The sequence below is a fragment of the Choloepus didactylus genome, chromosome 10 (assembly GCF_015220235.1).
Source record: "Choloepus didactylus isolate mChoDid1 chromosome 10, mChoDid1.pri, whole genome shotgun sequence".
In the NCBI taxonomy this organism is placed as follows: Eukaryota; Metazoa; Chordata; class Mammalia; order Pilosa; family Megalonychidae; genus Choloepus; species Choloepus didactylus.
This window is the reverse complement of record NC_051316.1, coordinates 2,728,115-2,753,831: the sequence shown is the minus strand read 5'-3', so window position 1 is coordinate 2,753,831 and position 25,717 is coordinate 2,728,115. Positions and strand designations below refer to the sequence as shown.

At 38.3% G+C, this 25,717-nt stretch overlaps 1 pseudogene; it reads right to left on the bottom strand.

Annotated features, from left to right (window-relative positions):
• Positions 1 to 25,717, bottom strand: part of LOC119505144 — a 157,695-nt pseudogene that overhangs the window by 71,215 nt on the left and 60,763 nt on the right.

The window sequence follows — 25,717 nt, the reverse complement described above, 5'->3', positions numbered from 1 at the left end:
ATTTTCTGACAAACAGACAATGAGAGGCTTTGTGAACAAGACACCTGCTCTACAGGAAATACTAAAGGGAGCACTACAGAGTGATAGGAGAAGACAGGAGTGCGTGGTTTGGAACACAATTTTGGGAGATGGTAGCACAGCAATGTAAGTACACTGAAAAAAGATAACTATGAATACAGTTGAGAGAGGAAGGTTGGGAGCATGTGAGACACCAGAAGAAAGGAGGAAAGATAAAGAATGGGACTGTGTAATTTGGTGAAATTTAGAGTGTTCAACAATTGTGATAAAATGTACAAATATGTTCTTTTATGAGGGAGAACAAGCAAATATCAACCTTGCAAGGTGTTAAAATGAGGAGGCATTGTGGGAGGGATGCAATCAATGTAAACTAGAGGCTGTAACTAACAGAATCATTGTATTATGCTTCTTTTAATGTAACAAAGGTGATATATGAAGGTAAATGCAGATAAGAGGGCTATAGGGGAGGCATGTTAGACACTTGATATTGGTGGTGTTGTCTGACTCTTTACTCTACTTTGATTTAAAGTTACTTTTCCTTTTGCTACCTAGCCATCATTTTTTTCCTTTCTTTTGCCTCTCTACCTTCTTTGACTCTCCCTCCTGCTTTGTGGAAGAAATGTAGATGCCCTCATATAGATAGTGGTGAATGTGGTGAGCACAGAAATATGTGATCATACAGAGAACCATTTATTGTTTACTTAGAATGGAATGTATGGTGTGTGAACAAAACCATCTTAAAAAAATGGGTTGATGACAAAACCTCAAGGGCAATGTACTGAGTGAAATAAACCAGACACATAAGGGCAAATATTGCAGGGTCTCACTGATAAGGACTAATTATAATATAGAAACTCATAGACATGAAATATAAGGTACCAAGATACAGGATGAGGCTTAAGAGTGGGGAGTGTTTCTTAGTATGAGCAGAATGTTCAACTAAGGTGAACTCAAATGTTTGGAAATGAACAGAGGTGTTGGTACCAAGATGTGAAAATAACTAACATTGCCAAATGGTGCATGAACGAGGTAGAAAGGGAAGCTCAGACTCATATGTCACCAAAAGGAAAGTTGGAGGTCAAAAGATGGGAATGTATAAAACTGAAACTTATGGTAGGCAATGTCCATGATTAACTGTACAAATATTAGAAAACTCTTCCATGAACCAGAAGAAATATATAACAATACAACTAGAAATTAATAATAGATGGGCATATAGAGAAGAAATATATAACTATTGCAAACTATATACTACAGTTAGTAGTATTTCAACATTCTTTCATAAACAGTAACAAATGTACTATACCAACACTACGAGTCAACAATTGAGGGGGATTGGTTAGGGATATGAGAGGATTTGAGTTTCCTTTTCTTTTTTCTTTCTTTTTTCATCTTTTACTTTATTTCCTGTCTGGAGTAGTGAAAAAATTCTAAAAATTGAACAAAAATTAAGTGCAGTGATGGATGCACAGCTGTATGATGGTACCAGGGGCAACTGATTGTACACTTTGGATCTTTGGATAATTGTATGGTATCTGAATAATCCCAATAAAAATTAAAAAAGAATCAATTCTAATGAATAAGAATTAAACAGATTCAGATTATTTCCTTCTAGCTATTCTAATACACAAAAAGATAAAAAGGAATATCTATATAATGCATAAAAATTATTTCCAGAATGACCTCTCAATTATATTTGAAATTTCTTAACTACTGAAATTTTGTTTTCTTTTCCCCCTTTTGGTCAAGAAAGCATTCTCAATCCCACAATGCCAGGGCCAGGCTCATTCCAGGAAGTTATGTTGAGAGGGAGACTTACACCCCTGGGAGTCATGTCCTGCATGGGAGGAGGGTAGTGAGATGAGTTTTGTCATATAGAAAAGACTTTGTAGGCACATACTATGGGTAACAGGCAGTAATTCTCATGCATGATATGGCAGATGAAACCACTGTTGTAGCTGTGGAAAAGCACTTGTGCAAAGTGTTCAGATATCCAAGTAGACACCAATCAGTTCTTGGTAGCTCATTTACAGCACAAGTGACCCCCAAAAATGGCACACTCCCACCAAACAGAGTTGGGATAAGAGGATACTAGAGTGGACAACTCAAATAACAGCTACAAAAATTCCATCTGGAAGAACTTACTGTGTGGTGACACCACCTAAATGTATTTCAGCACTAAATATTGCAGTGTAAGAAAAATGAGGAACTGGAACATATGACAGGAAATATTGGACTTTGAGGGAGTGGAGGACCAGGGAGCTCCCTATTTAGGCCACAAGTTCAAAATTCCAGTCTCAATATACCTGTTCTATTTTCTCACTGGAATGCATTCACCAGGGGTAGGCTGCAGTGGTATTACCAGAAAGGCACCCTGATTCCAAATTGGAGGTGATGCAGATGTCACCCTCCAAAAAATTAGACACTCTGATTATTGGCATTCTGTAAACTGAAGACTCCCTATGACTACAAAATACATTCTGTTCCTTGTTTGGTGTGATCTCTGTGTTGTTGGCAAAAGCCTTTCCGCAATAAAATACTAATGTATGGAATGACACTGACATGTTCTGAACTTGGGAATTTTCTGTCCAATGAAACCACAAGTCCCCATGACATGTTTTGTGTTATTTAGTTTTGTTTTTAATTTCTACAAAATTATGAAAACATTAATTATTTTAAAAGAGGAGTATTTACATATCATAAAACCCTATTTTCTGGTTTGCTAAATCTGATGTTATGCAAAATAAGAGAAATGGATTAGCTTTTATAAGAGGGACTTATTAGGTTACAAGTTTAGAGTTCTAAGTCCATAAAAGTATCCAAACTAAGGCATCAACAAGAGGATACCATCACAGAAGAAAGGCCTGGGAAATGGAACAACTCTGTCAGCTGGATAGGCATTTGGTTGCTGGTCCTTTGCTCTGGGGTTCTGGTTTCAAAGTGGATTTCTCCAAAATGTCTCTGGGCTTGTCTCAACTTCTATCTCTCAGCTCCTGTGCATCCATGCTTATTCTCTCAGGGCATTTCTAAGTGTCTGGGGGTCTTCTTAGCTTCTTCAGGGCAAACTCTAGGATTCATCTCTTAGCTTAGTATCTCCAAAAGTCTTTCTGTCTGCATCTCCAAGTGTCTGACACCTGCACCTGCCTCTTAGGTCTCTTAAGGAATCCAGTAAACTAATCAAGACCCACCTTGAATGGGCAGGGTCACAACGCAATGGAAAAATCGTAATCAAAAGTTCACACCCACAAGTCTGCCCCAAGATTGCATTACAAACATGGCTTTTTATGGGGCATATAAGAGACTCAAACCAGCACACTTTAGTTGCAAAGTGTTTTTATTTATCAGTTTGTATTCATCCTTGCCATGAACATATAATACTAAGACAATAGTAAAGAATAATAACATTGTATTATTGATTTTTGAGTTATCATTCCAAGTTACTTTCTGATTGATTCAAATCTTTGTGACTGCAACTGCATAAAAAGAAAATTCGAATATGGCAAACATTAGATTTTCAGCGACAATATTTGTTGCTTATATATGTACAATAACCAATCAATGAATTAACCTCACTTCAGAACACTTTTTACAAATTCAAAACTCAGTATACCCATTCACTGCATACTTTATACTGTTATCCTACATAACATCAACAGTAAGTCTTGTTCAAAAACTTGAGTCTCTGCTGAATTTTGTGCTCATGTGCAACATAAAGTATTTCATTTTCCACTATGAATTTTCTGGTGTGAAATCATGTTGCTGATGTTTCTAAATGGATTTTAGGATTTTTCTTTCCTCTGTATATGAAAATTAATGCTAAAGGAATGAGTGATCACTGATTTCATGCCTGCATTCATGACACTGATAAAAGATTTATAAAGTGTGAATTCTCAATTGCCCTACAAGTGTGGGAGTACAAATTTAAAAAATTATGATTTTTCATGAATAACATCTCCAGCATGAAGTAACTGGAAATTCCTCAAGAAGCTCCTTCATCTGGTAAAGATTTGTCTATCAATAGGAGCAGAGAATGAAGACCCTCCAACTTCCATTAAATGTATAACATGAGTTCTCTCACATTGTATATCAGACTTTCTTACTAAATTCTTTGCCACAAAGGTGGCATGATACTGATTCTCTCCAGTATGAACTGGCTTATATTGATGTAGAAAGAATGATTTAAGGGTCTACCAGATTGATGACAAATGTTGTTTCCTCAGTGTGTGAGTTGTCTGGTATGTTTAAAGGATAACAAGTACTGAAAACCCTTCAATATTCAAATCATTTATGGTATGAGTTCTCTCACATAATCTAATAAGTGAACATTGGCTGAAGCTTTTCACATATACAATTCATAAGGTTTCACTCAATTTGAGTTCTCTCAAGTTGTCTAAGTTTACAAAAATAAACTAAGTTTCCCATGCAGATGATATTCTTATGGTATCTTTTCCTGGACATTTTGCCATGTTTTCTAAAACCAGAGGAGTGGGTGAAGGCTTTCTGACATCAAACCTTTCTCACAAGGTTTCTCTCCAGTGTCAGTTCTCTTACATTGTCTCAGATGAACATATTGTGACAGCTTTCACACAGAGAAGACATTCACATTGTTTCTCTCACATGTGAGTGTTATTATGTACTAAGGCTAGAATAACAGGTGAAGACTTCTCACATAGATGACATTCATAAAGTTTCTCTCCAGTGAGTTCTCTCATGTCTTCTAAGGGAATAATAGTGAGTGAAGACATTCCCACATAGACGGCATTCATACGGTTTCTTTCCAGTGTGAGTTCTCTCATGTTGTCTCAAGATAGAGAAATGACTGAAGGCTTTCCACATAGATGACATTCATGTTTCCCTCCAGTGTGAGTTCTCTCATGTTGTCTCAGGTGACCATATTGAGTGAAGGCTTTCCCACATTGAAGACATCAATATGGTTTCTCAACAGTGTGAGTCCTCTCATGTTCTCTAAGATTAGAACAATGGGTGAAGACTTTCCCACATAGATGACATTCATATGGTTTCTCTCCAGCATGAGTTCTCTCATGTCATTTCAGGGAAGAGAGATAAGTAAAGGCTTTCCCACACAGATGACAATCATGTTTCTCTCCAGTGTGAGTTCTCTCATGAGCTCTAAGGGAAGAACACTGAGGAAAGTCTTTCCCACAATGATGGCATTTGTATGGTTTCTTTCCACTGTGAGTTCTCTCATGTTGTCTCAAGCTAAAGAAACAATTGAAGGCTTTCCCACAGAGTTGGCATTAATAAGGCTTCTCTCCAGTGTGAATTCTCTCATGTTCTCTAATGGCATCATGTCAAGTGAAGGCTTTCCCACATAGATGGCATTTATATGGTTTCTTCCCAGTGTCAGTTCTCTTATTCTGTCTCAAGTTAGACAAATGACTGAAGGTTTTCCCACAGAGTTGGCATTCATAAGGCTTCTCTCCAGTGTGAGTTCTCTCATGAGCTCTAAGGGAAGGATATCAAGTGAAGGCTTTCCCACATAGATGGCATTCATATGGTTTCTTTCCAATGTGAATTCTCTCATGCTGTCTCAAGGTAGAGAAATGAGTTAAGGCTCTCTCATGTAGGTGACATTCATAAGGTTTCTCTCCAATATGAGGTCTCTCATGTACTCTGATGCCAGAATAATGAGTGGAGGCTTTCTCACACAGATGATATTCATAGGATTTCTGTCCAATGTAAGTTCCATTGTAATGTGTAAGGACAGAGCTTTCAACAAAGGATTTACTGATTAGAAGACATTCATATGATTTCCTTCTAGTGTGAAAATGCTTTTGTTCATTAAAAGATGACTGGTCATCAAAGGGTTTTCCAAATAGATTGCTGAAGTAGGTTTTCTTTCCCTTGTGATTTAACGCAGGTTGAGTAAAATCTTCTATCAATTTACTACACATAATTCCATTATCTTGAGTACCAGAATTTGGCTTCTGGGAAGTAGATGAGAGACTATAAAAGGTTTGTTCATAAGAATCAATTCATATACATATGAATTCTAGAATAATCATTCAGTGCATCTCCAATTAATATCTTTCCTCTATTAGTTACATACCATGTTATTCTTCTGCATGCAGAGATCTCTTCTGTAGCATCTAAACTGCACTCTTTATCAGTTTTGAAGACATAATGTTTCAAAGATTTGGTATACGAGCCATGCTTATACAATTATATTTTTATTAAAACCCAGGTTATCCTTTTTTCATTGAAATTAATTTTCCTTAAATTCAAACTATCACAGACCTTTTCTGGAATAGTACTTAAACCAACCTACAGTTAAGTGATTGCATTGAATTACTAATTTATTCCACTTCCAGATATCTATTTGGAATACCAGGGCACAACACCATGATTCTTACCAATGATATGATTGTAAATGTGTCTTTCCTGCAGATATGTTGCATGGAGAGTATTTCTTGTTTTTTAAAGCCACCTACACTGCCTGAAACAATTGAAAAGAGAATTAAATGTTAAACTAGCATTAGGAAAATGAAAATGCTGAAAAGACTCACATGACCCTATAATTGTTTCAACTTTGATATTTACCTGGGAAAGAACATCAAATGAAGTATTATTTTAGGGAGTAGAAAACTTCACATGAAATTGACAATTAGAAGAGATGTTCAAGATGGAAGCATAAGAAAAATTATTTTTAAAATAGTATGTTGGGAAGCTAAAGGGAGGGAAAAACACTGAAGAGGATTACAAGGAAAAGGGACATTGAGTGCAAGTTTAAATTCAATAGTACATAATCATCCATTTTCCCAAAGCCATAGACAATTGAATACAGAGTATTAAATAAGTGAAAAAAAATGACTACACCTCTGGAAAATTTCCCCCATATCATCACCTACATTTCAGAATATGTAGTTTACTTAAGGAAATCTGTAGGTGGTATTTCAAGAACCTACTCAGTCACTGACAAGGCTCTACCTTTTCATGAAGAACAGGTTCCTAGAGCTCACTTGAATTCTGGCTTTGGAAAAATCCAATTCCTTCTTTCATCAGTTTCTCTACTTGATCAAACTTGGAGGCTACATCAGATTTACAGATCTGGTTTCCTAGTTTTGAGAAAAAATAAATGGAATTTTGAGTTCTCTGCACTTAGTGTATTATAAGTCCAGGAAAGATGTTTTAGTTTCCTATGGTGCTCAAGCAAATACCATGAAAGTTGTTAAACAATGGAAATTTATTAGCTTATGGTTTTGAGGTCAGGAAAATGTCCAAATCAAGGCAAAATTGGGGCAATGCTTTCTCCACAACACTGTGGCATTCTGAGGCTGAAAGCTGGTGACCCTGGGTCCTTAACCTGCCACATGGGATGGCACATGGCAGCATCTCCTGGTCTCTTGCTTCTCTTCTGGGTTTCATGGATTTCTTCTTCTTCCTTTTTATGGGTTTCCATGTGTCTGAATTTTTTCTTTTATAATGGACATCAGTAATTGGATTAAAACCCATCCTGATTTAGGTGGGATACACCTTATCCCAAGGATCCTTATTCAAAATTCATACAGTCAGTATACAAAGGAATGGATTAGAGGTAAGAAAATGTTTTTCAGGGGTACATACAACTTCAAACCATACTCCAACCTCTGGACCCCTAAAAGACCTGTTCTTTTTATAGGCAAAATGCATTCATTCCATCATAATATCCCAAAAGACTTCAGTCATTTCAGAAGCAAAACTTAGTACAAAGACCAAAATCAGTTACAGGTGTGGTCTGTCCTGGAGCACAATTCTCCTCTGTGGACTTGTGAAATCTAAAGAAGAAGTTATCTGTTTCCAATGTACAATGGAGGGACAGGTATAGAATAAACATTTCCATTCCAATAGGGAGAAATTGAAAGGAAAACACAGTTCATGGTTCCAAACCCTGCAAGACAAACTCCATTACATTTGAAGGTCTGACAGTCACATATGCAATGATATTTTGCCCTCTGAAACTGATGAAATGGCAGCCTGTTCTGGTTTGCTAATGCTATTTTGCAAAACACCAGAAATGAGCTGAATTTTATAAAGGGGGTTTATTTGGTTACAAAGTTATAGTCTTAAGGCCATTAAAGTGTCTAAGCTAAGGCATCAACAACAGGTACAACCACATAATGGGCAATGGCATTTGGAACACCCCTCTTGTCTAGGAAGGCTCATGGCTGGCATCTTCTTCTTTTGTTTCCAGTTTGTTTTTCAAAAGGCTTTCTCCCAGGACATTTCTCTCTAGGCATCTTGGGGTATTCTTTATTTCTCCCAGGCAAATTCTGGATGAAGTCTGCTTTCAATGGCAATCCCCAAAATGTCTATCTTGGCTACAGCAGCACTGAGCTCCACTTGCAGTCCTTTTATATAGCTCCAGTGATTTTATTAAGACCCATCCTGAATGGATGGGGTAACATCTCCATGGAAATTATCCAAAGGTCTTGCCCACAGTTGATTCAATCACATCTCCATGGTAACAATCAATAGGTTCCAATCTAATCAACACTAATACACTGCCTCCACCAGATTGCATGAAAGAACATGACTTTTTTCTGGGGGACCTAAATATATCCAAACTGGCACACAGTCCTACCCTTCCAAGTTCTTGTGCAGGATCCATGCTCTCTGTAAATAGGGTGAAGCCTCCATCTTATTAGAACAGTGGGGTGGCAGCCAGAGACTCTGCACACACACAGGTACAGATTCTAACCTCTGAAAACAGTGGGGTCAGAGCAATCTTCCTCAGCAATAGGTTGAGAGGCCAAATCACCCCAAGCCCTGGAGCAGACACATCCTTTCCACTCACATGGGTGGTACCACCTTCTTGCCTGAGAAGATGTCTTCAGTCCAGGCCTCAGCCTTCCATGGTTCTACCCTTTTTCCTATAATCTGCCCCTTCTCTATCCCTTTTAATCCAGGCTGGCAATGTTTCCATTCATGCTGATCTTGAAAATAATCTGTCAGTTGCACATGTAGAACACAGAGTTTAAAACCATGAGAGAGGAATGTGCAACAGACCTCTTCAGGATAACTGCACCTCCAGTCCTGATTTGAACTGAAATCACTGGTTCCATGTTTAAACACACACATGGAGCACTAGTCTCTGGGGACTTGCTTTCCAGAAGTTCAGAATTTTTCTAACCATCAATTTCAGGTTTCCTTTTGCCTAAGATTTCAGTTTTCAGCTCATCCCAGTTGTCTTGCATTTTATTATTAGCTGCAGGGAGAAATTAGTCTGCACATTCCACACTTACCTTGGAAATTGCCTCAAATATTGAAGTCCATCACTGAAGTTCTGCTTTTCATCCAACATAAGAAATAAATTTTGCCAATTTTTCTGCCATTTATAAGACAAGGATTGCCTTTCCTCCTGTTTCCAATAATACATCATTTCCTTCTAAGGCCTTACTGGAAGTACCTTTAAAATCCATATTTCTACAGCCTCTTCAAAGCTATCTAGGCCTTTCTTATAAAGCTCCTCACAATTCTTCCAACTTCAGCTAAATTACCCCATTCCAAGGCCATTTCCACATTTTTGTTTTATGCAACAGAAGAACCCCATTCACCTGGTTCCAAATTTGTTTTAGTTTCTGAGGCTGCTTAACAAATAGCATGAAATAGTTGGTGGAAACAATGGAAATTTCTTAGCTTATGTTTTTTTTGAGACAGAAAACATTTATTGAATCAAAATCAATAATTTCTTTTTAATATCTAGAAGCCAAAACTGAACTTACTATATTCAAGAATGAACACAATGTACAAAGTATGCATATATTATAAAAATGTCTATTTTTTCTTCTGGGCACTGAGCAGACAGCATTTTAAACAAAATCAAGGCAAACTTTCTCTCTATAATGACACTTCTATAATTTAATAACAAAAGTGAAAGCTAATATACTCGCAAAGTATTTTTAAAAGCCTACTGATAATGCTGCTTTATGCTCATTGGCACCACTTCATGCTTGCCCCATGGAAAAGTACATCTTCTTTAGAGTACAGATTACTGTTTTAACAGAATTCATGTGAGTTAAATCTTTAGGTTTTCTGACTTAACAGCTGTTAACATATATTTCAGCAAAGTATTAATAGCTTAATGAATTTTGAGTAGGAAAATCCTTTTTATATAATAAGCTTTCATTTAAAGACAAGATATATTGCTTTGGTGAAAATGACCTCCCAAGATTTACAATCCAATTTATGAATGGGGGAAGCTGCACCCCCCTCAACCCTTTCATACTCAAATATCCTCATTCCTCCCTAAAAATATATGCCCAAGATTAATATTGTCTCTTTTTTGTTGTCATTTTCTTCTTGCATTGATTGTCACTTTCCCAGGAGCCATTAACAGGTGCTCTTTTACACAATGTGGCTGCTGTGCCTGTACAGTTAATGGTAGCTGCAGAAGAGTTACAGGCTGAAGAATCCAGCCTTTGGCTTAGCATGGAGATAACACTCCAAAGCTCATGGGAATATTTGGTCCTTGTATAAACAGAAAAGATAGCAGAATGGAAATAGTAAAATAACATCATGAGTTGGGGAAAAGAGACCATAGCCCCTTTATTGTTGCTCCAGGAGTTATGTGACAGGTTCAAAAAATTGTACTAATTTTAAAAATTAAAACAGAAACAAACTAAATCACATCAGCACTGACAATGCCAATAAAGTGCAACCTGTCCTTTAAAGAGTTTATACACTGCACTGTCACAGGCAGGAAATGATTCTGGCTGCGCAGAATGACCCAAGTACTCAGGCAAATCCCAGAGTACAGTGGCCACACAGTGAATTAGTGATAAGAAATGAATCCAATTTTAGGAGTTACTGAACAAATTGCAAAATACTTGTTTTGATTATTAAGTACGTGACTCCTAGGTACAAATAGTTTTCTAGACCAATTCTTTCCGTGCTTGGTTCTGACACCTCTGAAGGCTTAAAATTGCAGAAACAAAAGGAAAGAGTAATCTGGAGCCCTGCTATAGTGGGTAAGTTAATTTCAAAATAACTGGGGGAGAAATGCTTTCATGTTTTGCCTACATAAAAGCTAACATTTTTTTCAGTTACTTGTTTCACGATATCCTGGGACTAAGGTGAGAAGAATAGGATAAAAGAAAGCAGAAGGGAAAATGATTGCTGTTTCTTTAGCTGATTACCTAATTCCTTAAAGCTTTCTAAATTCCCATTTAAGCCCACCTTGCACATGAAATATTAATCCTGTCAATTGTAGTTAGATATGGCTGAATTACACATACAATCTAAGCTGACTTAAGAATTTTAATGAGAACACAATCACTGGCTATGGTTATAGGGAAGGAGGAACATTTACAGTAATATTTGAACTGGTATAATATTAAAAGAGACAGTATAATTTGTGAAAGGATGAACACATTTTGGAACCTGAGCAAAGGTTTCTTACCAATACCATAAAAAGTTACCATCCAGGTTGTTTTCACTGGCAGTGATTCATCCAGATCAGTTTGTTGTTCTTGGCAATTTCCATGGCCCCCAAGGTATTCAGGACACAGAAAGCCCAACATCTCTGGAGGTCTACAGTTAGTAACAGAGGCCTGAATTTCAACACTGCCATTGCAAACAAATGGATACCATAATATTAAATAAAAATAAAGAGTACACAAAGAAATTAAACAGCTAATAAGGTGATGTTATTCAGAATCAGACTGGATGAGAGGATTACCACACCTGGCCACAATCACAGGTCCTTGCTCTCAGAATAAATATAAGGAACATTTACAACAGAATGAAGCTTTATGAATGCAAGTTTTTCTTTTATTTTATCAAACAGACCAAAAGTCATACTTCTAAAATAATTAGTTTTATCTTTCTGTAAAACTCATGTGACTTTGTACCACAGCTAAACTTTCTCTAATAGCAGCAGTGTCATCAGCCCATGGCAGCAAAGAAATTTTAGTTTTTAGCCCCCCGTGGGCTCCCATACAAAGCAAATTCATAAAGCATGCAGATAACTACTCTGCTGAAGTTTCAAATGAAAAAAATCATTTTGCTTGTGGGTCTCTTACCTTCCAAAATATACATAAATGGTGACAAGTTAACAAATAGTAGACCCTTGCTTACCAATGAAATCATATAAGGTGAAGGGTGGGTGATGGAGAGAGAAATGTTTCAAATGAAAAAAAAAAAAGATTTCAAATGATAGCATTCACAAAGAAGGTCATCCTAAGATCACATCCATATCGGCTCAAAAACTGAAAATTAAGCCATAATCCAAAGAATTCTGTCCATGAGTCCAAATGCATGCATGCCAGCTGAAGAAAATGCAGTATTCATCTGACAATAGCTTCTTCAGAGCAGAACAGTAATGTCTCACTGGAGTAATCACAAGAGGGTGAATAAGATGCCATCACACTTTTTTGTCATTTCAAAAAAGGGAAGAAAAGAAAATCACAAGACAAAAAAATTAAAAAGAAAATTCACAATAACTGAAGAAGGCTATCTCTGGGGCTATCCTGCATTAGTGCCCATGAGCTGCATCTGCACAATGGCAGACATCCTGCCTCCATAGCCTCCCTTGGACTACATTTGGTTCTGAATGGAGTTAACTGAATTCATTCCACTGAAAAGGTCTCTTGATTCTACATGAGCTGTGTATATGAAGTTTGTTGGCTCTCTGATCATACTTTGGTCAATCTGCCATTGCCTTTTCACTCCTTGTCAACACAACAAGCCATTCAGCTATCTCTGGGCTGTGAGCATTCCGTATTATGCATACAGATAACTCTGTAGATTCACTGTTGTAGAAATTTTTCTTGAAGGTTTCTTTTCATTTGGGTTGGAGGTTTCACTCAAAAATCACACATTCATAACTGGTGCTATTGTTGCCTTTGTCTCCACCACATTCTCTGGCTGTAGCCACTATTGGTGTCTGCTCTGTGGCTCTTGCCACCCCCATACCTGCAGCTGTGCTCCCCGATGTGCATGCTGCTTCCTAGCCCCCTTCTTCCCTGCCCAGACTCATGATCAGGTGGTGCAAGAGCTAGCTTATGGTTTTGAGGATGGGAAAAGGTCCAAATGTAGGCATCATCAAGACAACACTTTCTTCCCAAGACTGTGGCATTTGGGGGCTTGGAGATGGCAACCTTGTTCCTTAGCTTGCCATGTGGCAAGGCACATCATGGTGTCTCCTGGTCGCTTCTCTTCCAGGTTTCACTGATTTCAGCTTATGCCTATGGCTTTTACTCTCTCTCTTCTCTTAATTTTATTCTTTAAAATGTACTCCCATATTAGGATGAAGCCCCATCCTGATTGAGGTGGGACATATCAAAACTGAAGTAACCACATTAAAAGTTCCAATGTAAAATGGTTTAACATGTGCAGGAATAGATTAGATTTAAGAACATGTTTATTCTGTCGTATATATAGCTTCAAATGACTATAGTGATCAAAGAAGAATAAAGCATATACATTGAAGATCAGCCAATGAAAAAGTACCCAGAACATAGAATAGTGACATTTTTTTCACCATCACAGGATCATCTTGACCTTGGGCCCAAATACAGTGAGAGCCTTTGGTTTCTGATGTCCAGTTTCAAACACAGACTGCAGAACCCTCTGTATTTCCATACAAGAAAGAGATTATTTTTCCACAATAATTCATTATCTTGGAAAGAATCCAATCCAAGGTTGTCCAGAATAGTCTAAGTATGTATGAAAAAGGATAAGCCTGTTGTTTTTATGACTATAGTCTGAATCCACAGCAAATCTCTAAGGGGCAATAACTATTTAGGACACATTTAATCCATTATTTATCCTTTCAGAAAATACTCATTGGAGTCCCAGAACTGCTCTGAGTGCTAGATATTAAGTAAAATAACAACATAAAATTTTTGTTCATGAAGATTACATCCTAGTGGGGTGAAAAACTAGATGTAAGTAGTAAGTACAGAAAGAAATTTCTTTTAGGTAGTTTTCCATGTTATGCAATAAAATATGTTTATGAGGTATAAAAATAAAATATCAAACAATATAGATAAGTTGTTCTAGACACTTCTTGAGAAGATTAGATAGGTAAGTTTGGGAGACTCGCCCACTGAAAGCAGATGACTGATATTCTCCACCATCACATCTCTGAACAGCATTTTCTGGAATACATCCAGCAAAGACCTCTCCTCCTGGGTGAAGTCTATAACTACATCTGTCAATTTCACTTACTCCTAAAAGCATGAGAGACATTCATGTTCAGAAAGGACCATTTGCCAATGTCCAACATAGAATGCTTGAGAGGACAGCACTGAGGAAGTGGTGATTATTGCCAGAAAGCTCAAATTGCATTTGAGTTTTAAGTCAGATGATTCTCAGTGCTGAATAGTCATCTGCCTTTCACACACATGGATATATACACATACATATACTGGTCGTTTAAGACTCCATTATAAAAGAATCTCAAAAGACATGGGTATGATATAACCTGGACACTACCAAATAAACTGATTATTATGACTTACAGATGGTGGTATACAATTTTTTTTTTAATCATCATTTTATTGAGATATATTCACAAACCATGCAGTCATACAAAACAAATTGTACTTTCGATTGTTTACAGTACCATTACATAGTTGTACATTCATCACCTAAATCAATCCCTGACACCTTCATTAGCACACACACAAAAATAACAAGAATAATAATTAGAGTGAAAAAGAGCAATTGAAGTAAAAAAGAACACTAGGTACCTTTGTCTGTTTGTTTGCTTCCCCTACTTTTCTACACATCCATCCATAAACTAGACAAAGTGGAGTTTGGTCCTTATGGCATTCCCAATCCCACTGTCACCCCTCATAAGCTACATTTTTATACAACTGTCTTCGAGATTCATGGGTTCTGGGTTGTAGTTTAATAGTTTCAGGTATCCACCACCAGCTACCCCAAGTCTTTAGAACCTAAAAAAGGTTGTCTAAAGTGTGCGTAAGAGTGCCCACCAGAGTGATCTCTCGGCTCATTTTGGAATCTCTCTGCCACTGAAGCTTATTTCATTTCCTTTCACATCCCCCTTTTGGTCAAGAAGATGTTCTCCATCCCATGATGCCGGGTCTACATTCCTCCCCGGGAGTCATATTCCACGTTGCCAGGGAGATTCACTTCCCTGGGTGTCTGATCCCACGTAGGGGGGAGGGCAGTGATTTCACCTTTCAAGTTGGCTTAGCCAGAGAGAGAGGGCCACATCTGAGCAACAAAGAGGCATTCAGGAGGAGACTCTTAGGCACAAATACAGGGAGGCCTAGCCTCTCCTTTGCAGCAACCGTCTTCCCAAGGGTAAAACTTATGGTAGAGGGCTCAACCCATCAAACCACCAGTCCCCTATGTCTGTGGTCATGTTAGCAACCATGGAGGTGGGGTAGGCGAATACCCCTGCATTCTCCACAGGCTCCTCAAGGGGGCACTACATCTTTTTTTTTTTTTTTTCCTTGTTTGTCTTTTTTCTTTTTTTTTTTTTTTTTTTTTAACTTTCCCTTATTTTTTCAAATCAACTGTATGAAAAAAAAGTTAAAAAGAAAACAAACATACAATAAAAGAACATTTCAAAGAGACCATAGCAAGGGAGTAAGAAAAAGACAACTAACCTAAGATAACTGCTTAACTTCCAACATGTTCCTACTTTACCCCAAGAAAGTTACATAATATAGCAACATTTCAGTGAACTTGTTCCTACTACATCCATCAGAAATTAACAGACCATAGTCATTTATGGGCATCCCCAGAACGTTAAATAGCTTATCTGTTCTTCTTGGATTATTGTTCCCCCTTCCTTAATTGCTCTCTACTGCTAGTTCCCCTACATTCTACATTATAAACCATTTGTTTTACATTTTTCAAAGTTCACATTAGTGGTAGCATATAATATTTCTCTTTTTGTGCCTGGCTTATTTCGCTCAGCATTATGTCTTCAAGGTTCATCCATGTTGTCATATGTTTCACCAGATCGTTCCTTCTTACTGCCGCGTAGTATTCCATCGTGTGTATATACCACATTTTATTTATCCACTCATCTGTTGAAGGACATTTGGGTTGTTTCCATCTCTTGGCAATTGTGAATAATGCTGCTATGAACATTGGCGTGCAGATATCTGTTCGTGTCACTGCTTTCCGATCTTCCGGGTATATACCGAGAAGTGCAATCGCTGGATCGAATGGTAGCTCTATATCTAGTTTTCTAAGGAACTGCCAGACTGACTTCCAGAGTGGCTGAACCATTATACAGTCCCACCAACAATGAATAAGAGTTCCAATTTCTCCACATCCCCTCCAGCATTTGTAGTTTCCTGTTTGTTTAATGGCAGCCATTCTAACCGGTGTTAGATGGTATCTCATTGTGGTCTTAATTTGCATCTCTCTAATAGCTAGTGAAGCTGAACATTTTTTCATGTGTTTCTTGGCCATTTGTATTTCCTCTTCAGAGAACTGTCTTTTCATATCTTTTTGCCCATTTTATAATTGGGCTGTCTGTACTATTGTCATTGAGTTGTAGGATTTCTTTGTATATGCAAGATATCAGTCTTTTGTCAGATACATGGTTTCCAAAAATTTTTTCCCATTGAGTTGGCTGCCTCTTTACCTTTTTGAGAAATTCCTTTGAGGTGCAGAAACTTCTAAGCTTGAGGAGTTCCCATTTATCTATTTTCTCTTTTGTTGCTTGTGCTTTGGGTGTAAAGTCTAGGAAGTGGCCTCCTAATACAAGGTCTTGAAGATGTTTTCCTACATTATCTTCTAGGAGTTTTATGGTACTTTCTTTTATATTGAGATCTTTGGTCCATTTTGAGTTAATTTTTGTGTAGGGGGTGAGGTAGGGGTCCTCTTTCATTCTTTTGGATATGGATATCCAACTCTCCCAGCCCCATTTGTTGAAAAGACCATTATGGCTCAGTTCGGTGACTTTGGGGGCCTTATCAAAGATCAGTCGGCCATAGATCTGAGGGTCTATCTCTGAATTCTCAATTCGATTCCATTGATCTATATGTCTATCTTTGTGCCAGTACCATGCTGTTTTGGCAACTGTGGCTTTATAATAAGCTTCAAAGTCAGGGAGTGTAAGTCCTCCCACTTCGTTTTTCTTTTTTAGAGTGTCTAGCAATTCGAGGCATCTTCCCTTTCCAAATAAATTTGATAACTAGCTTTTCCAAGTCTGCAAAGTAGGTTGTTGGAATTTTGATTGGGATTGCATTGTATCTGTAGATGAGTTTGGGTAGAATTGACATCTTAATGACATTTAGCCTTCCTATCCATGAACATGGAATATTTTTCCATCTTTTAAGGTCCCCTTCTATTTCTTTTAGTAGAGTTATGTAGTTTTCTTTGTATAGGTCTTTTACATCTTTGGTTAAGTTTATTCCTAGGTACTTGATTTTTTTAGTTGCTATTGAAAATGGTATCTTTTTCTTGAGTGTCTCTTCAGTTTGTTCATTTCTAGCATATAGAAACATTACTGACTTATGTGCATTAATCTTGTATCCCGCTACTTTGCTAAATTTGTTTATTAGCTCTAGTAGGTGTATCGTTGATTTCTCAGGGTTTTCTAGATATAAGATCATATCATCTGCAAACAATGACAGTTTTACTTCTTCTTTTCCAATTTGGATGCCTTTTATTTCTTTGTCTTGCCGGATTGCCCTGGCTAGCACTTCCAGCACAATGTTGAATAACAGTGGTGACAGCGGGCATCCTTGTCTTGTTCCTGATCTTAGAGGGAAGGCTTTCAGTCTCTCACCATTGAGTACTATGCTGGCTGTGGGTTTTTCATATATGCTCTTTATCATGTTGAGGAAGTTTCCTTCAATTCCTACCTTTTGAAGTGTTTTTATCAAAAAGGGATGTTGGATTTTGTCAAATGCTTTTTCAGCATCTATTGAGATGATCAATTGATTTTTCCCTTTCGAGTTTTTAATGTGTTGTAATACATTGATTGTTTTTCTTATGTTGAACCATCCTTGCATGCCTGGAATGAACCCCACTTGGTCATGGTGTATGATTTTTTTAATGTGTCTTTGGATTCGATTTGCAAGTATTTTGTTGAGGATTTTTGCATCTATATTCATTAGGGAGATTGGCCGGTAGTTTTCCTTTTTTGTAGCATCTTTGCCTGGTTTTGGTATTAGATTGATGTTAGCTTCATAAAATGAGTTAGGTAGTGTTCCATTTTTTTCAATGTTTTGAAAGAGTTTGAGTAAGATTGGTGTCAGTTCTTTCTGGAAAGTTTGGTAGAATTCCCCTGTGAAGCCATCTGGCCCTGGGCATTTATTTGTGGGAAGATTTTGATGACTGATTGGATCTCTTTGCTTGTGATGGGTTGGTTGAGGTCTTCTATTTCTTCTCTGGTCAGTCTAGGTTGTTCATATGTTTCCAGGAAATTGTCCATTTCTTCTACATTATCCAGTTTGTTGCCATACAGTTGTTCATAATATCCTCTTATAATTTTTTTAATTTCTTCAGGATCTGCAGTTATGTCACCTTTTTCATTCATTATTTTGTTTATATGGGTCTTCTCTCTTTTTGATTTTGTTAGTCTAGCTAGGGGCTTGTCAATCTTGTTGATCTTCTCAAAGAACCAACTTTTGGTGATATTTATCCTTTCTATTGTTTTTTTGTTCTCTATGTCATTTATTTCTGCTTTAATCCTTGTTATTTCTTTTCTTCTACTTGGTTTAGGATTGGTTTGCTGTTCATTTTCTAGCTTCTTCAGCTGATCCATTAGTTCTTTGATTTTGGCTCTTTCTTCCTTTTTAATATATGCGTTTAGTGCTATAAATTTCCCCCTTAGCACTGCTTTTGCTGCATCCCATAGGTTTTGGTATGTTGTGTTCTCATTTTCATTCGTCTCTATATATTTAGCAATTTCTCTTGCTATTTCTTCTTTAACCCACTGACTGTTTAGGAGTGTGTTGTTTAACCTCCAGGTATTTGTGAATTTTCTAAGTCTCTGATGGTTATTGACTTCTAATTGTATTCCATTGTGGTCAGAGAATGTGCTTTGAATAATTTCAATCTTTTTAAATTTATTGAGGCTTGTTTTATGTCCCAGCATATGATCTATTCTGGAGAAAGTTCCATGAGCACTAGAAAAGTATGTGTATCCTGGTGATTTGGGATGTAATGTCCTGTAGATGTCTGTTAAATCTAATTCATTTATCAGATTGTTTAGGTTTTCAATTTCCTTCTTGGTCTTCTGTCTGGTTGATCTATCTATAGGAGAGAGTGATGTGTTGAAGTCTCCCACAATTATTGTGGAAACATCAATTGCTTCCTTTAGTTTTGCCAATGTTTCTCTCATGTATTTTGTGGCACCTTGATTGGGTGCATAGACATTTACGATTGTTATTTCTTCTTGCTGAATTTTCCCTTTTATTAGTATGTAGTGGCCTTCTTTGTCTCTCAAAACATCCCTGCATTTGAAGTCTATTTTATCTGAGATTAATATTGCTACACCTGCTTTCTTTTGGCTGTAGCTTGCATGAAATATTTTTTTCCATCCTTTCACTTTCAGTTTCTTTGTGTCCCTGTGTCTAAGATGAGTCTCTTGTATGCAACATATTGATGGTTCATTTTTTTGATCCATTCTGCGAATCTATATCTTTTAATTGGGGAGTTTAATCCATTTACATTCAACGTTAAAACCGTGAAGGCATTTCTTGAATCGGCCATCTTATCCTTTGGATTATGTTGCCATATTTTTCCCTCTCTCTATTAATATCCTTTATTGTACCCATACCAAATCTCTTTAGTACTGAGCCTCTCTCCAGGTCTCTCTGTCCTGTCTTTGTTTCTCTGTCTGTAGGGCTCCCTTTAGTATCTCCAGTAGGGCAGGTCTCTTGTTAGCAAATTCTCTCAGCATTTGTTTGTCTGTGAAAAATTTAAGCTCTCCCTCAAATTTGAAGGAGAGCTTTGCTGGATAAAGTATTCTTGGCTGGAAATTCCTCTCACTCAGAATTTTAAATATATCGTGCCACTGCCTTCTCGCCTCCATGGTGGCTGCTGAGTAGTCACTACTTAGTCTTATGCTGTTTCCTTTGTACGTGGTGAATTGCTTTTCTCTTGCTGCTTTCAGAACTTGCTCCTTCTCTTCTATGTTTGACAGTGTGATCAGTATATGTCTCGGAGTGGGTTTTTTTGGATTTATTCTATTTGGAGTTCGCTGAGCATTTATGATTTGTGTATTTATGTTGTTTAGAAGATTTGGGAAGTTTTCCCCAACAATTTCTTTGAATACTCTTCCTAGACCTTTACCCTTTTCTTCCCCTTCTGGGACACCAATGAGTCTTATATTTGGACATTTCATATTATCTATCATATCCCTGAAGTCCATTTCGAGTTTTTCAATTTTTTTCCCCATTCTTTCTTTTATGCTTTCATTTTCCATTCTGTCATCTTCCAGGTCACTGATTCGTTGTTCAACTTCCTCTAGTCTTGTACTATGAGTGTCCAGAATCTTTTTAATTTGGTCAACAGTTTCTTTAATTTCCATAAGATCATCCATTTTTTTATTTAGTCTTGCAATGTCTTCTTTATGCTCTTCTAGGGTCTTCTTGATTTCCTTTGTCTCCCGTACTATGGTCTCATTGTTCATCTTTAGTTCTTTGAGTAGCTGCTCTAGGTGTGTCTCTTCTGGTCTTTTGATTTGGGTGCTTGGGCTTGGGTTATCCATATCGTCTGTTTTTTTCATATGCTTTATAATTTTCTGTTGTTTTTGGCCTCGTGGCATTTGCTGACCTTGATAGGGTTCTTTTAGGGTTTGTAGACCAGTTGAAGTCCTTATCTCTAATTTATCAGATCTACAGCTTCGTGGAGTACACTTTCTCTAACTAACCAGCAGGTGGCGTCCACGAGCCACCTGTTCTCCACAAGCCAGATCTCCCCTGCTTAGCCTTTTTGGTGAGTGGGGGAGTGAGTCTTGTGGGGCCCAATTGGTGTCCCAAGCTTGCGTGTGTAGTTGGTGTCGCCTGCCCTGTATGTGGGGCGTTTTTCTGGGCAGTCAGGGAGGGGGGGTGGCCCTAACAATCAAATCTCCCTGATGATCCTAGAGTTTTAAAGCTACTGCAATAGTCTAATCCTTCAGTTCAGTCCTGCCACAGTTTGTCTCTGCCACTGACCCACAAGTCTTTGGTATTGGCGTATGGCTCCTGAGACTTGCAAGTGGGCCCCTCTTCCAGGCTGTGCACCCCGGGTCCTCTGTTGAGGGATGACTGTGCTATGTCACAGGTGAGTGCCGTCCCCCCAGGGCAGTTCTGGGCTGCTGGGCTGTGTTGGGAGGCTCCCAGTCTGCTCAAATGATGGCTGAATGGGGCTCTGTTAATTCACACTGCTCCCCCTTCCCAGCTCTGGGACATTCAGCTGAGGTAGCAGGGAAGGCTAATGTCCACGCCCAGTTTTGTGGTGTGTGCCTGTTATTTGAAGCACTTCCGTCACACTGGGTTGTCTGGGGCAGCTCTGAGCTATGGGGCTGGCGATGGGCAGGAGTGTTTCCTGTCCACCAGGATGGTGGCTGTGAGCGGACACCCCCCTTTTCTTGGGAAGTTGTGTTGTTTAGTGAATTTTCTCAGCCACTGGATTATTGCCTTTTGTCTCAGAGCTCTCTTAGTTCTGCTCTTGACTTGACGTGCCCAAATTTCAATTCTTTGAAGCTTTCTGTATTGAGCTTCTTAGAGTAATTGTTTTAGAAAAAGCAAAAAGGATTTAAAACAAACAAACAAACAAAAAAAAAACGGCCCTCCTCAGAGATCTAATGGGTTATTGAAATGCTAATAGACAAAGCAACCAGGGCCATTAAGGAAAGGTGCACAGGGCAGAGAGATCAGCCTTGCTTCGGGATTTGCATATGCGCCTCAAGGCCTGATCTCCGCCCTTCCCCTTTCTGTGTTCACCAGAACTCCAAAAATCCTCTGGTTTTATTTTGGAGTTTTTCGTGTTGTTTTTTTTCTATGCCTGTCTCCTCTCTGCTGGGCTGGCTGCTCTCAGAGTCTCTGGTGTCTGGTCTCAGTCTATCTACGGTTGGAGTTTGAATCAGTAGAATGAGTTTCCGATAAGAGCAGCCACTGCAGTTCTCCCTTCTCCTTCCCGGAGCTGACAGCCCCTCCTCCCCCGGGACTGAGCCTGGCAGGGAGGGGCGCGGGTCCCCTGGCCGCAAAAACTTACAGATTTCGCTGATCTCAGCAGTTCGACGTTTTCATGAGTGTTGTATGAAGTATGCCCAAAGACAGATTGCTCTGTGGTGTCCAGTCCACGCAGTTCCTGGTTTTTTACCTACTTTCCTGGAGGAGTAACTAAAACATACAGCTCACCAGTCTGCCATCTTGCCCCGCCTCTACAATTTATATTTAAGCATTCAAAACTATAACACCCCTTTCCACCAATTTAAAGTAAATTGACAGACTCATGACAGGACAATGAATATCCATGATTTGCCACTTTTATATCAGAGCTATAGTAAGATTATTGCCCCAGGTGACTTCAGTTTCCTCTCATCTATGATATCATTTCACAAGTTGTTGCAAAAGTTCAAAGATATAATGAGCTTATGTGTTAAGTACTTCCTATCTGAACATAATGTATAGGTATATTATTCATTAGAATGGCAGAGAATCTTGCAGCAAAATACAGCATTCTGCAGAACTAAACAGATATCATGGATAACTTGGATCACTACATGCTGCCTGGTGCAACTCTCCATAACTCTGGTGTTCATCATAATATGCAAGTATAGACAGTTCACAGGCATACACAACAGACCCCTGAGACTGGTGTACTGAAGGATGATCCTGGCTGGCCATCCCAGGGATATGAGATCTTCCAACTTCAACTTTCCTTGGGACCTGCAAAACCCATGTTCCTTGTCTCTCCTGTATTTTCACCCCCTCTGTATTTTCAAGAGCATAAGTCTCTTGATCCATTATGGTGTCTCCAATTTTTCAAACATTTTTACAAGTCATAAATTTTACTCTACCCACTATACTCCATCTCCTGAAGGCACACTAAAATTAAGCAACACTTCTTTTCATTACTAACATTTATAAAATTTGAATAAAGATTATTAATAACAAGGGAAAATGGGCAATAAGGACAAAAGGAGAGGAGGAAATTTAGTATCTTATTTAAAATTTTTTAAATGTACCAATATAAAATATTGATATTTTAAGAAATTAGGGAAGATGGAAGTTAGGAGAGACAGGGCAAAAAAACACCTCTGTGAAAAATGCCAGATAAAAGACAGAAAGTGACCCAGAACACCATTTCCAGTGATGCACCAGCTGGACAAGTTCTTCTAAATCCACAGGGACCATGCACTTGGTGAAACTGGGGGTCTGCATTCTGAAATGAGTGAGTGAGCCCACTAGATAACTGGCAACCATGTGGTGGTCTGTGGAAAATGGGGGTTGGTGTTTGGATATGGACTAGTTTTAAAAACCCAAAAGTGGCTGTGGATACAGCAGCAAGAACCACAGAGTGAAGTGTGGTGAGAACTGTATCCCCAGAACCTGTAGGCATGTCTCAATATCTGGCATGGACGATACCCTTTCATGCACCTACTAACTGACTTAAAGCTAGGAAGGCAGAGGTTAGCAAAAAGGGGAAAATTACCAAGCCTCATACAGCCATCTTCCTGGTGGGCTGGAAATGCTCCTGCCTGGCACTGGCACCACAGCCCAGAGCTCTGTCAAACAACCTGGCATGATGGGAAGTATTTCCAGCAACACATGCACATGCCACAATATCTGGCATAGATGATAGCCTTTCATGCACCTGTAGCTAACTGTCCCAGAGCTAGGAAGGCAGAGGTGTGTGAAAAGGGGGAAATTAACATGCTCCATACAGCCATCCTTTCAGCAGTCTGGGAACACCCCTACACTGCCCTGTGGCCCAAAGGGCATGTCTTGGAAGAGGAACACACTTGGAAGACCCAGGCACCATATGCCAATACCAAGGACTTGTGGGTCAGTGGCAGACAAATAGGGTGAGAATGAACTGAAGGTTTAGACTCTGGCAACAGCTTTAAATCTCCAGGAACCCTTGTGGGGTTTATTAAAGCTGCCTCCCTCCCTAACCACTCAGACACATGCCCCACATTCAGGGCAGGAAGCATGATCTAAACATGCAAACATGGTGCACCAACTGGACCCCCACAAGATTCAGACCCAAAGTCACCACTGTGGGAGAACTGGCTTGAGAGGAATAGGTGGCTCATGTTTGCCACATGCTGGAAAGAGAAAGTGTATGCCACCAAGCTATAGATCTGACAAATTAGAGTTAAGTCTTTGAATCAGCCTACAAATCCTAAGAGAGCCCTATCAAGTTAAGCAAATGCCAAGACACCAAAAACAATGGAAAATTGTAAAGCATATGAAGAAACCAGACAATATGACTAACCCATACCCTAACACCTAAATCAAAAGATCAGAGGAAACAAAGTACTTGGAACAAATAATCAAAGAACTAAAGATAAACAACAAGAGCATGGCACAGGATATAAAGGACATGAAGAAGACCTTAGAAAAGCATAAAGAAGAAACTGCAAGAGTAAATAAAAATATAGATGATCTTATGGAATGTAGAAGAAATAACAAGGATTAAAGCAGAAATAAATGTCATAGAGAACAAAAAAAACAATAGAATAAATAACATCAAAAGTTGGTTCTTTGAGAAGATCAACAAGATTGACAAGCCCCTAGCTAGACTGAGAAAATCAAAAGAGAGAAGACCCTTATAAACAAAATAATGAATGAGGAAGGTGACATTACTGTGGATCCTGAAGAAATTTAAAAAAATTCTAAGAGGATACTATGAACAACTATATGCCATTAAACAGGATAATGTAGAGGTAATGGATAATTTCCTGGAAACATGTGAACAACCTAGATGGACCAGAGAACAAATAGAAGACCTCAACCAACCCATCACAAGCAAAGAGATCCAATCTGTCTTCAAAAAACTTTCCACAAATAAATGTCCAGGGTCAGATGGCTTCACAGGGGAATTCTACCAAACTTTCCAAAAAGAACTGATACAAATCTTACTGAAACTCTTTCAAAACCCTGAAGAAAATGGAACACTACCTAACACATTTTATGAAGTGAACATCAATCTAATACCAAAACCAGGCAAAGATGCTACAAAATGCAAAACTACAGGCCAGTCTCCTTAATAAATATAAATGCAAAAATTCTCAACAAAATACTTGCAAGTCGAATCCAAAGTCTTTTTGTAAGACTAATATCCTACAAAAACACACCATGACCAAGTGGGTTTTATTCCAGGCAACAAGGATGGTTCAACATAAGAAAATCAATCAATGTATTACAACACATTAACAAATCAAAAGAGAAAAATTGAATGATCATCTCAATAGATGCTGAAAAAGCATTCAACAAAATCCAACATTCCTTTTTGATAAAAACACTTCAAAAGGTAGGAATTGTAGAAAATGTCCTCAACATGATAAAGAGCATATAAGAAAAACCCATAGCCAGAATAGTACCCAACAGCAAGAGATTGAAAGCCTTCCCTCTAAGATGAGGAATGAGACAAGGATGCCTGCCATCACCACTGTTATTCAACATTGTGCTAAAAGTGCTATCCAGGGCAATTTGGCAAGACAAGAAAAAAAACATGCAAACTGGAAAGGAAGAAGTAAAACTCATTATTTGCAGATGGTATGATCTTATATCTGGAAATCCCTGAGAAATTGATGAAACAGCTA